The sequence below is a fragment of the Rhinoderma darwinii genome, chromosome 4, assembly GCF_050947455.1.
Source record: "Rhinoderma darwinii isolate aRhiDar2 chromosome 4, aRhiDar2.hap1, whole genome shotgun sequence".
Lineage (NCBI taxonomy): Eukaryota > Metazoa > Chordata > Amphibia > Anura > Rhinodermatidae > Rhinoderma > Rhinoderma darwinii.
The window spans coordinates 39,655,302-39,667,904 of NC_134690.1; the positions used below are offsets into that span (position 1 = coordinate 39,655,302).

The window sequence follows — 12,603 nt, forward strand, 5'->3', positions numbered from 1 at the left end:
AAAAAACAACAACGTCTGCAATGGTATTTGGCAGAAAAGAGTGGCATGCTCCATTAGACGCAGTATGTGTAGTACTTACATACACCAAAAGGAGCCCAGTACAGGGCTCTGCCATGTGTATGGTGCCTCAGACAGGCAAATAACAGACCTTTTTGCTCCTTAGTAAAACCACCTAAAAAACGGCAAATGGGAAACTAACCAAGTAATTAACAAAATTAGCTTGACATAACATCATTTATTACATGACAATTACATTTTTAGCCTAGTAGCGAAAGCTGCACGATAGAAACACTAGGTCTTCGACAGTACATGACCAAATTAAGCTACAAAAATTTCTATATTGTCTGTTCATATTATTAAATTAATACATTAACCGCACTTGCAAAAATTTTTTTTAACTGAAAACAGAAGTCTTAACTTTACATATTTTTCTTTTAGAAATTGCAACTTTGTCCTTTCAATTCACTTCATACTCTTTCCTTTAGAACAGTTTGCAGCAAATTAATCTTGTTTAATATCTTCTTAGTCTCCTGAAAAAACAACCACATCAAATTAAAAGATTTAGGCAGACAAAGAGATTAAAAAAACAATATAAATTATAATATATAAAACATCTGAAAATCCACATCAGCAGAAACAACGTATGGGCAAAGCTATAGTCCTATTCACCTGTAAATATTGGACTAATGAAATAACTTTGTAGCCCAACGTTTTTGGCTACGCCCAGTACCATATCCCTTTAAGAAAAATTATGTTTCATCTAAAAGCTCAATCAGGCATCTCGTGGTTTTCTGTGTATGCTCAGACTAGTGGGGTGCTAGGATTCTTCTTAGAGGAATATGTTCGTGGAGTAGGCAGTCTGGTGTTGCTGTTCGCACTTCATCTGTGTACCTGACTTAGTTGGGTGAAGGGGTTCTACTTAAAAAGGAGGCTGTGTCACCACATTATAAGTGGGCCACCTTGTACATAATATGATCGGCGCTGTAATGTAGATTACAGCAGTGTTTTATTATTTAGAAAATCAATAATTTTTGACGGAGTTATGACCTATGTTAGCTTTATGCTAATGAGTTTCTCAATGAACAACTGGGCGTCTTTTACTATATGACCAACAAAGGGGGCGTTGTACAGAGGAGTGTATGACGCTGACCAATCAGCGCATACACTTCTCTCCATTCATTTACACTGCAGATAGCGATATAGCTATATCGCTATCTGCAGTCTCATACACACACAAACTAACACTACTGCAGCGTCCTGATAATGAATATACATTACCTCCAGCCAGGACGTGATGTGTATTCAGAATCCTGAACACTTCTGTAGCGTCTCTGTGATTTACAGCACAGTAGGCATAGTCTCGCGAGATTACACTGTAAACTGTCATTCACAGCGAGATCTCGCTGTGCTGTAGTCTCACAAAGACGTGCAGAGAAGTGGTCAGGATTCTGAATACACATCACGTCCTGGCTGGAGGTAATGTATATTCGTTATCAGGACACTGCAGTTAGTGTGTGTGTGTATGAGGCTGCAGATTGCGATATAGCTGATAGTGTATGATTGTACACTCCTCTGTACAACGCCCACTTGGTCATATAGTAAAACACGCCCAGTTGTCCATTCAGAAACTCATTAGCATAAAGCTAATATAGGTCATAACTGTCAAAAATGATCGTTTTCTAAATAAAAAACACTGCTGTAATCTACATTACAGTGCCTATCACATCATGTACAAGATAGGCCACTTATAATGTGGTGACAGAGCCTCTTTAAGGAAATCTAGTTAATTTATAGAAGGCAGCAGATGGTCCTCTATACTTGATGTACTTCCTTTAGTGAGGCATTGGGGGTTCTCTTCTTTTTAACGTCTATTTAATCTCTTGTAGAAAAGATTTGTGCGAGTGGATTATATAGCTAGGAAAAACACCTCATGCTCCAGTGTCAGACATTGTCAGCCTCCGGCCACACAGCCAGTCGCTTTAGAACCAATAAGGGCAGGGATTGGGAATAAGAGCGGGAGCACCAGCAGAGTTGTGATTCAGGGCAGAATTAGGGATACTAGATGGATACAAGTTGTGTGTGCCACGGCAAGTGTGCATGGAACCCCGGAAACAATGGACTAGATATACGGATTGGGCAACGCCCAACATGTGAAATTATGACGCCACAAGCAACTCTGCTAGTGAAGCAGTCATGCATGGCAACACACCCTCTCATATCTGCCAAGCACCCTCCATGTTGTTGTCTCATCAATAAGTCCCAATTCTGTGTTGTCCGTACCACCTTGTGCTGGCAATCAGGTGGAGGAGTTGGTGTAAGTGCTGCGTAAAAGACCTCAAACCCAGGCATCATGTAAGCCAACGGTTAGAACAAGTAACGGGTGGCCAAAAAGGGAGCACTGGCACCAACATGACTTTCTAACCAATGGGGAACGGGCTGACAATTTAAAGCAGTACTGAAAACGCCAGAGGTAGTGGTGGCCCCCTCCAATGAAATCATGTGGTAAAAAACAGTGGTGGCAGGCCCCTCCACATTATCTGATAAAGGTGATGAACTGCAGAACCAGAAGTGTGTAAGAAAGAGTTGTAAATTGAAGGACCGAAATAGGACAATTTTCAATTGCAAAGGGTTCACATGATAGCAAAAATGATGGTGTATTAAGAGGTTTCTGCTAAACAATAACAGGGGCCGCTACCTTTCAATTTGGCAAACAAACACATGTTCTCTGCAGTGCTTAAGCAGGCTGAATATGGTTGTGCAGCACTTTAAAAAAAAGTTGTTTACGATAATAAATTTCTGGAGAGTAAGCTTCGACTTCAGCAGATCTTATGTTTAAAAAAATGATCTCTTGGACCTGCAGCGACAGATCTGGCTTCCGCATCATGCATTATGTGATGTGCATACAAGGAAGAAATCCACACTGTACATAGCTTGCTGGTTGTGCAATCTGGAAACCGTCTTCGACTACCTACTGCAGCTGAGACACTGGCAACTCAAGATGGATTATGGATACTTACTCAGACCGTTGGAGGATGCCACTTTGTTCATAAATAAAAAAACTAAATATTGCAGATGGATCAATCGATAAAAAAAAATTATGTTTGTGGCGACTCTTACGGTGTGCTTGACCAGAGATTGGACAAATCTACTAGCCTGTACCTTGCTAGCATTCTTCCTCCACCCTCTGCTTTTTGAAACCATCTTTCATAGTTCGTACGGTTGAAAAGAGACACATGTCCATCCATTGTAAGGTGGCAATATTATATCGCTGTCCCGCGAGTCCATGTCTCATTTAATACACAAGATCTTGCTGGCCTTTGAAGCAGCTGATTGACATTGCTGTTAGTCTATGATCTACAAGTGCACCCAGATACTTCTCAACAAGTGACTCCCCCAGTATAGCTCCCCCTAGTACATATGATCTGCAAAAATAGAAATAGTACTATTAATCCCATCCTCTATATAATTAATAAATACTATAAACACTATATCCACAGCGACCCCTCTGTCTAGGCTTCTGCTCACCTCTTCATAAAAACATATCAGGTTGGTTTGAAAATTTCTGTCCTTCGTAAAACTGTGCTGGCTATCAATTATAATACTATTTTTTGTCACAATCCTGTACATAGTCCCTCAATAGCCCCGCAAACAATTTTCCCACAATTGATGTTAAGCTAACTGGTCTATAATTACCCGGGGAAGACCGAGAGCCACTTTTGAAAATAGGCACCACATTTGCCCTGCGCCCGTCCCTTGGCACTATACCAGTCACTAGAGAATCTCTAAATATTATGAAGAGGGGGACAGAAATAACTGAACCAAGCTCTTTAAGAACTCTAGGGTGTAACCCATCTGGTCTCGGGGCCTTGTATACATTTATTTTATTTAACTTAGTTTGGACTGTATCTACATTCAGCCAATTAACTATATTAAATCGATGTATTAACAGCACTGGCACCGGCTACATCCGCTGCTCTCTTTCTTATGTTATTTATACAGAGCTAAAGAACCCATTTAGTAACTCTGTCTCCTCTTGATCCCCTGTAACCAACTCCCCATTATCACTAAGTTCAGACCTTGGTTTCTTCTCATTTACATACTTGAAGAATTTTTGGGGAATTGTTTTACGATCATTGACCACCTGCCTTTCATTTTGTATTATTGCTAATTTTTATAACGTTAGTTTTTTATTAAGCTCTTTATCATTTACAAGGGCTAGAGATGTAACCTCAGATTTGTATTTTTCAAATGCCCTTTTTTTTGTCATATATTGCCCTTTTTACAGAAGGTGTAAGCCATGTGGAGTTTAATTTTAGTCATTAATACTGGTTACCTATAGGAATAAATTTTGCACTATAATTATACAAAGTAGATGTTAAGATCTCCCATTTATCATTTGTACCATTATTAGTCATTCGTTCTTACCAGTCTATATCCTGAATTGCAGCCCTCATCCTGGGGAAGTTGGACTTCTTAAAATGAAGTGTTTTTGCCCTCCCAGCCTGTGTTTGTTTTTTACAGTATAGGTAAAATGTAACTATATTGTGATCACTGTTACCAAGGTTCACACGAACATTGACATTCCCAACAATCTCTGCATTATTAGAAATTAGAGGTGAAGCTCTGTTGGATCTGGTAGTCGGGTCTTACACAAACTGGCCCATAAAATTTTCCTGCAACAGGTTGAAGAAATTTCTCCCCTTCGCAGTTGAAGCCAAACCATGACACCAATATCCCGGTAATTAAAATCTCCCATTATCACTACTGTACCCGTCTGTGCAGCCCGCTCCATCTGTTTATATAGCTGACCTTCCATCTCCTCAGATATATTGGGGGGGTCTATAGATTACATCAAAATATTTTTTTTTTCAGTGCTTACCTCCCTTTGGAATTCCACCCATAAGGTTTCAACCTCCTCACAATCTTCACCCACTATTGTCTTGTTCACACTCACCTTCATATCACTTCTCACATAGAGACATAAACCACCACCTTCCCTATTTGCCCTGTCTTTCCAAAAACAGTGTAAAACCCTGTAGATTTACAGCCCAGTCATGTGAAGTTTAGCCATGTTTCAGCAACACCAACTATATCTGTATGTTCCTCCAGCACCAAGGCCTCCAGCTCCCCCATTTTGTTTGCTAGACTTCTGGCATTTGTGAACATACAATACCTTAACTTGCATTTCAAATTGCCACGTTTGGTATCAGAAATGTGATTTGACGACATTATTTGAGAATTTTTATTTTCATTGTTGTTTTGTAACAAAAGGATCTCCTTATATGGTTGTCTAGTCCTCTCCCCACAGTCTATCCCCCCCCCCCACCAATATAGTCTGACCCCTCTCTAACCTAACTACCCCTTTAATTTCTACATTGACCTCCCTTCTCAGCCCTATTTTAAATACCGCGCCACCCAGCTAGAATCCTCTCCGTCAGCACAACGGACCCCCTTCCATTTAGGTGCAAATCTGCAGAATACAGTTTGTACCCCAATGAAAAGTCAACCCAGTGCTCTAGGAACGCAAAGCCTTCTCCTCTACACCAAGACTTAAGCCATGCATTTAACTCCCTGAGCTCCCAAGGTCTTTCCTGTGATGTGCATGGCACGGAGTATTCCAGAGAATACTACCTTGGAGGTCCTTTCCTTCAGCTGTCAGCCTAGTTCTTTAAAATTATTCTTAAGGCTCCTCCAACCTACCATTTATTCTGTGGTTGGTTCCCACATGGACGACAGCTGGATCACCACCAGCCCCTCCCAGTAATTTATCCACCCGTTCCATCACATGCCAAACCTTGGCACCAGTGCGACAGCAAACCATTCGGTTGAGGCGATCTTGGCGACAAATTATTCTATCCGTCTTCTGGAATATAGAATCCCCCTACAACTACTAATTGTCTTGCCTTACCTGCATTACGATCCCGCCGACTACTAGCTGGGCTGTTCTCCCGGCTGTTAGGGAGATCAGGATCCACTAGGGCTGCCGCTTCGGAGACTGACACCCTCGTATCACCACCAAACTTGGCAATTTTGCTTGGAAAAACAGAAACAGGATTGGCCTTCCTTTTCTTGGACTCATTTCTACTGTCCCTAACTACATTAACCCAGCTACTTGCCTGGTCCTGCTGCATGTATTCACCCTCCAAGTCTACCCGACTAACTGCTTGCTCAGTGAGCAGCATGCTCCGCTCAAAATTGTCTATCGCCCTTAGTGTTGCATTTTGTTCCTCCAGATCTCTAATGCGAGCTTCCAGGTGAATAACATGCTCGAATCGGTCACAGGATGTATTCACCCTGGAACTCATGCTCGAGTCGTGCATACATATGGCAAACTGTGCACTGAAGAAAACCTCCAATCTCGCTGTCCATTATCCCAGTTAGAAAAAAAAACTGTGAACAATTCAAAAAGTAAAGAGTACTTACAGGGACTGTAACTCCTCCTTTTAACTCCGGTTTAATAACTCCACTTGTTCACAAGCACTTAGTCTACCAAGCCCAAATGAGAGCAAGCTCAAAGAGAGTCCTGCAGGCAAATTTATATATCACAAGAGAGTAATTAACCCCTTTCCCTGGTTAGCTACACAGCAGGAAAGCGGAGAAAAAATAAAAAAAGGGTTTTAAATTGTGTCAGTTTTCACCAACCTTCGACAAGTCAATGGGTCGATGCATGCAGAGAACTCAATCCCACCAACAGAAACTAGATGTTCTACTCACCTAGACTTCACTTATACACTAGGATAGATCATATCTTGTTTAAACCCATTCTTCTACCTAACATACAGACGGCCACCATCCATGGTCGGATCATAGTCCCGTATCGCTCACTTGTCCTTCCCACTTATTATGCCCCGCACTACCAACTGGACTCTTCACTCCCTGCTCTCCTATCCATAAGTATCTCATGCTCTGGATGCTCAAATTAGGCAATACTTCGAGCTTAACTCTCCCTCTGTCTCCTTCTCGGTTTACCTGGGGGAAGCCCATACATTGTTTTTGCTTGGCTTCCTTATCCATGAAGAGGTTTGAAAGAACATATAGCACGCCAATCCCAATTGAAAGCTAGAGTACTCATTCTAGAGTCTCAGATAAAACAAAACTATACCTCACAAATAGCACAAGAACCTGGCTGTGCCCGGCAAGAACTGGATCTTTGTCTCACCGAAAAAGCTTAACGAATAATACACGCTGGTCTCAGAGAGATTATACTCTCAATAATAATTTTAAAAAAAGTTCTCCTGGCCAGCCGACTTATTGTGCACTGTACAAACATTTTCTCCTATTAAATTGCGCACTCAGATTGGACACATGTCATCTAACCCACATACTATAGTAATAGAATTCTCAACATTTATCTTCTCTATACACGGAGGATGCTGTACCTGATGGGAATGTAATCAATAATTTTATCTCATCTACCCACCTGCTGACTTGGCAGACATATGGAATCGAAAAGTTCTCTGAGGAGGTTGAAACCATTATCAAAATGCTGAAGATTAATAAACTGCCTGGTCCTAATGGCTTCGCAGCCTTACTTTAAGAAATATGCTTTGGTCCGGTCAACACCCCTTTCGAAATGTTTTAACTCTTAGGAATAATAAAATGCCTGACCATACTACTCTCACGGCCTCCATCTCTATGATACGCAAACAAAAAACAATCACCTGTGCTGATCCATTTACTGTTCCATATCCCTAATTAATATAGATGTTAAGTTACAATGAAATTGCGAACAAAACCAACTTGCTCTCTATCGACAGGCTTCGGACAACATACAAAGGGATTCCCACCTGATACATTACAGGAAACATAGGGGCATTGAGGCTATGTTTCTCTCACTTAATATCCAAAAAGCATTTGACACCATCCCCTGGTCATATCTATTTGCAGTTCTGAACAGATGGTTATCCCCTCTTATTTTAAAACTTGACTCAAAACTCTTTATAGATCTCCCAAAGCCTTTGTCAGATACAATGGGCGTTCCTCAGATTTGTTAACTATTTATCGAGGCACCTGCCAACGTTGCCTGCTTTCACAGTTGCTGTTTATTCTCGCCCTAGAACCCCTAGCGATTCACCTCCGTCGAGTTACTAACATTAAGAGTATTGAGATAGTCTCGGTAACCCATAAATAGTGTTGGTTTGCGGACGACATTTTATGGACTATAATATTCCCCCCCCCCTTACTATCTGACTTCGCCTTCCAGTGGATGGTAGACAGGTTGGACTATCAGGGTGTTAGCCTTACGAACAATGTTCATACTTTGAATATGTCGACCTATCCCCTGTTGATTTGCAAACTTAGGAAACATGCTGGAAGACTGACCGAGCCATGAAATATGGCATTTTCCCCAGATACATGCATTGAAAATGGCGTTCCTGCCTAAAATCTTACACATATTTCGGCGTCCTCCCAGTTCCAGTTCCTAACCATTACCTTAGAATCTTCCAGCGGTTAATTAGTACGTTTTTTTGCAAGGGGATATTCCTAGAGTGAACTACACTACTCTTTACCTACATAAATCAAAAGGTGGCTTGGTAATGACCAAATACTATGAGGCAGCCGAGATAGCCCAGCTAGCCATATTTGACCACTATTGAGCCACCTATATGGTTGACTCTTGTAGCCACTGAATGCTACTCAATCCCCTTGAATGAACTTTTGTGGCTCCTGCCCTCGCTGAGATCTTTCACTACTAATCCCATTCTAGCACATTCCTTACAAATCTGGGACTCTGCTAAATACTCCGCCAAATAAATTCCACCCTTTTTACCGCTGGCTCCGCTCTGTGGTAATACCTTATTCCTCCAGGACTTGACTCTCCCAACTTGTTTCGAGCTTGGACTGCGGCAGAACTTCCAAAAGTTCATCAGTATATGTCAACAGGTATCAAATCCTATTTAGTATTGCAAGAAATATATTCCCTCCCTAATAGAGAGCTATACTGCTAGCTACAGATTCAACACTATTTCTTCCTTGATGAGAACTAGTCCTACTCTTCTGGCACTTACTCCTTTTGAATTACATTGTCATCAGAACCAACACTCCCAAGGCACTCATATACTTCTCTATCCCAATCTAGCCATCAGCCTCCCTACGTACGAAGGTGGGAAACAGATTTGGGTGCGGTACTGTCAGACTCCAAGGGGACACAAATTTGGCATTCCAGCGCTAGTGGTTTATTGAATACTCTGATGCTCAAAACTATTATTAAAAGGTACTCATGAGATGTACCCGACTCTTACCAGTGTTGCTACGCGGTCCCGGGGTACACACACTATTGCTTTAGGGGATGTCAGGAGCCATAGAGACATGTTACACACATGGTGCAATTGCCCTAAAGTGCGAAGACTTTGGGTCAGAGCATACTTTTTGATCTTGACCCTTACTGGGAATAACTTGGTCAAAAAATCTTCGGGCTGCCCTTCTTCCTAAAAGAATCCCAGCTGTCCCTCCCCATACTCAAACGCTAATTTATTTGGGCTTTCTGGCAGTCAACCAAATCATAGCAATGGCCTGGAAGATGCCCACTCTTGGTTTTGCTAAGGTTAGGAGATGGCTGTCCTGGTACATGATTAATGGAAAAATTGACAGCTATACTAGATAAAGTAGATAGGTTTCAAGCCCCTTGGGCTTATTATGTCAGCAACACACCAGTTGGTCAATATGCTCAATCCTCTGTCATATAGTGAGTCAGGTTTGTTCACTTAATGATAGTTTGGGCCCATAGCGAACGGGTTCTCGTGCCTTTCCCTTCTATCTCATTTTCTTTCTTCACCCTCTTTGGTGCTCTTTTCAGCATATGATCAATGAAATCCTGTGCCTTATTTGTCCTGTAAGAGACTTGGATTTCTCTAGTTAATTAAATGTATTGTTCACGCATTCCAGACCTTCGAGTTGACTGACTTACAACATTTTTTGCATATGATTGGACAATTGTTACTATTCTCAGCTTCTATGACTTTCTGCAATTTTGTACTTTTGAAAGTTTATAATCTTCTCTGCAATCCCAGTGGCAATGCTAGATTATAATACATTGGGAACATAAAGCGCTAGTTCCCATTGATACAATCAATTTAGAATCAATATTTCTGCCAGACTCAAACAGTATTTTAACTTTGAGCTGACATAATTTATTTTAATAAATGAAGTGATATATTTACGTTCTCTAACCAATCCCTTTTCCTACATGACCCTATGAATTTAGGCAGAATGGCTTCTTCATCATCGCCCGACATGTGCAGTACCCACACGGCTCTGCTCTCCCGGTTGTATGAACAGAGGAAAGCTGTCAAGTACCTCAAGGCACAGCAGGAAACAAAATATTTCTGGAGTGCAGACATTAGAAATGTTGCACCATAATTCGGGGTGTTATTACCACCTTCCATGATGGCAGTCATGTAGACATTGGTAGGAGGAGTGAATGCTAAAGTTGATGCAAAGGACCAACATTTGGGCAGCATCATGTCTGATAACAGGAGATACTAGCCACCAGTTAGTAATAAATCCCAGCCTGAATTTCTGTGCACCACAGTCAGTTGGCTAATAAGGTTCTCATTCCTAGAAAGCAAATGCCAAGAAATACATTTACACAGCTCTTAAAATTTTAACACTAACTTAGAAGGCTACTACTTGGTGTCTTCCCAGGGAAAAATACATATACCCCAGCAGATGGCTCTTTGACATGGACACACCCACTTGACATTGGAAATGGTAACACCCAGTACTTTGACAAAATAAAAAAGCAAAAAAACATAAATAAAAGATAAAAATATCCACAAAGCACTCAGAGCTTATATTGACATTCTACTTTCGTGTGAATACAAAATTAACATTTCTAACAGATACCGGTCACCTCGTCTACCAGAACTAATTTGCTAACAAAAAAAAAAAAGGTAAAAAAGGGAGGGGAAGCCAACATTACTGCTTACATAGAGCCCCACACCTGGAGATGAGGCGTCTTGTCGCTGTTCCTGGTATGAGACTCAGACGAGGCGAGATAGCAACACAAGGAAGCTAATTACAGGCATGTACTAGGAAGCTAAACTTGTGCTCTTTAGGATCAGTAAAAATTAATGTGCCCCCCCTCTAGTTTCCTGATCAATGAAGGCAGCTTCATAACTAAATCTGTACAGTGCTGCGGAATATGTTGATGTCATATAAGCAATGGGAAATCAACCAGAAACATTCTTGGGACACCATTTTTCACAAGAAAGTTTAGGTGGATTAAAACACGGTTTACTGTCCCCGAGTTTGACAGGCTCCCTCTGAACACTTGGTGCCACTTTATAAATGTATGGGAAAATGCATCTTATGGCGGTTGATCAAATCCGTATCAGACAACTTTAAAATATATGTCTTTTTTCACGGCTAGAAAAAGGCAAGTTTACCTGGTAACATATCACCAAACCCAGGGAGCGGCCAGGTATTTAAAAAAAAAAGGTTAGTTACAAAATAATTCCGCCTTGAAGGCGGACAACATGCAGAAAAAGTAATATATAGGAGCACCATCTGTTACTATTTACGCCCAAAGAAGTCAGGGAAATGGATGTTTTACTTAGGGCTCAAGCACACATCATTTATTTGCTTCAGCGTGCTACCTTATTTTATTTTTTAAAGCACACTGACCGTTTAAATTCTAAGGGGCCATCCACACCCTTTTTCTTGCGGATCAGTGTGCCGATCCGACAAACTCAGAGCAGGTCCTATTCCGGTCAGTTGTTAATTTTTTATCAGTCTAGCCCATTCTATTCAATGATCTGTTAAAAAACAAAACAAAAAAAAAAACAGACCCCACATGGAAGTCATCCGTGCGCGATCCGAGTTTTGCGGCCTAAGACCCCATGCGCACTACGGTATTTTCATCTATCTGTAAATACGGTCCGTAAATACGGATCCGTAGTCATCCGTATATACCGAACGGTATCCGCAAATACAGCCGGTAGTGCATCCGTATTTTATCCGTATATACGGATTCGCTAAAAAAGGCTGAAAATGTCACCAACATGATGCATAGCAACGCTTCCATAACTACATTTTACGGACACACATCCGTAGCCGTCCGTATTTACGAAAGCACCCATAGCCTTCTATGGAAGAGTCTGTGCCGTAATTACGGACAAGAATAGGACAAGATAATTCTTTCAGCACGCACACCCATCCGTAAATATATATAGGGAAAGGTGCCTGTGGCCAATAGAAAGCAATGGGCCCGTAATTACGGTTATAATATACGGTCGTGTGCATGGGGCCTTATAAATTAAATAGAAGTTAAATATTAAAAAAGTTTTCCTAGGACTAAAAAATGAATGGCCTATCATTAGGAAAGATTATTAGTAGTGTTTGTTCGGTGTGGGTACAAGTCCTGTCTATCATACGTACGAGGGGTCGAGTCTGCTACTGCAACTCAGCCCCATTCAAGTGAATAGAGTCGAACTGCAGTACAACCACTTGTGCTGATGTGTCTGAATAAACAATGAAGGAGCCATCATTCTGCTGATCGGGAAAGGTGCCAAGGGTCGGACCCCAACGTTTAAACATTGCTAGCCTATCCTAACGAATGAACATCAATGTTTTAGTCCCAGGGAAATGGAGTTCATTGGTGCC

At 41.3% G+C, this 12,603-nt stretch overlaps 1 protein-coding gene across 4 annotated transcripts in view; it reads right to left on the reverse strand.

Annotated features, from left to right (window-relative positions):
* Positions 1-220: 220 nt before the first annotated feature.
* TDRD15 (tudor domain containing 15) overlaps positions 221-12,603 on the reverse strand; it is a 50,153-nt gene continuing 37,770 nt past the window's right edge. For all 4 annotated transcript variants that reach the window (XM_075861043.1, XM_075861041.1, XM_075861039.1 and 1 more), the window contains one exon: positions 221-530. The gene's annotated coding sequence lies outside the window, so the exon portion shown is untranslated. The remainder of the gene's footprint in view (positions 531-12,603) is intronic.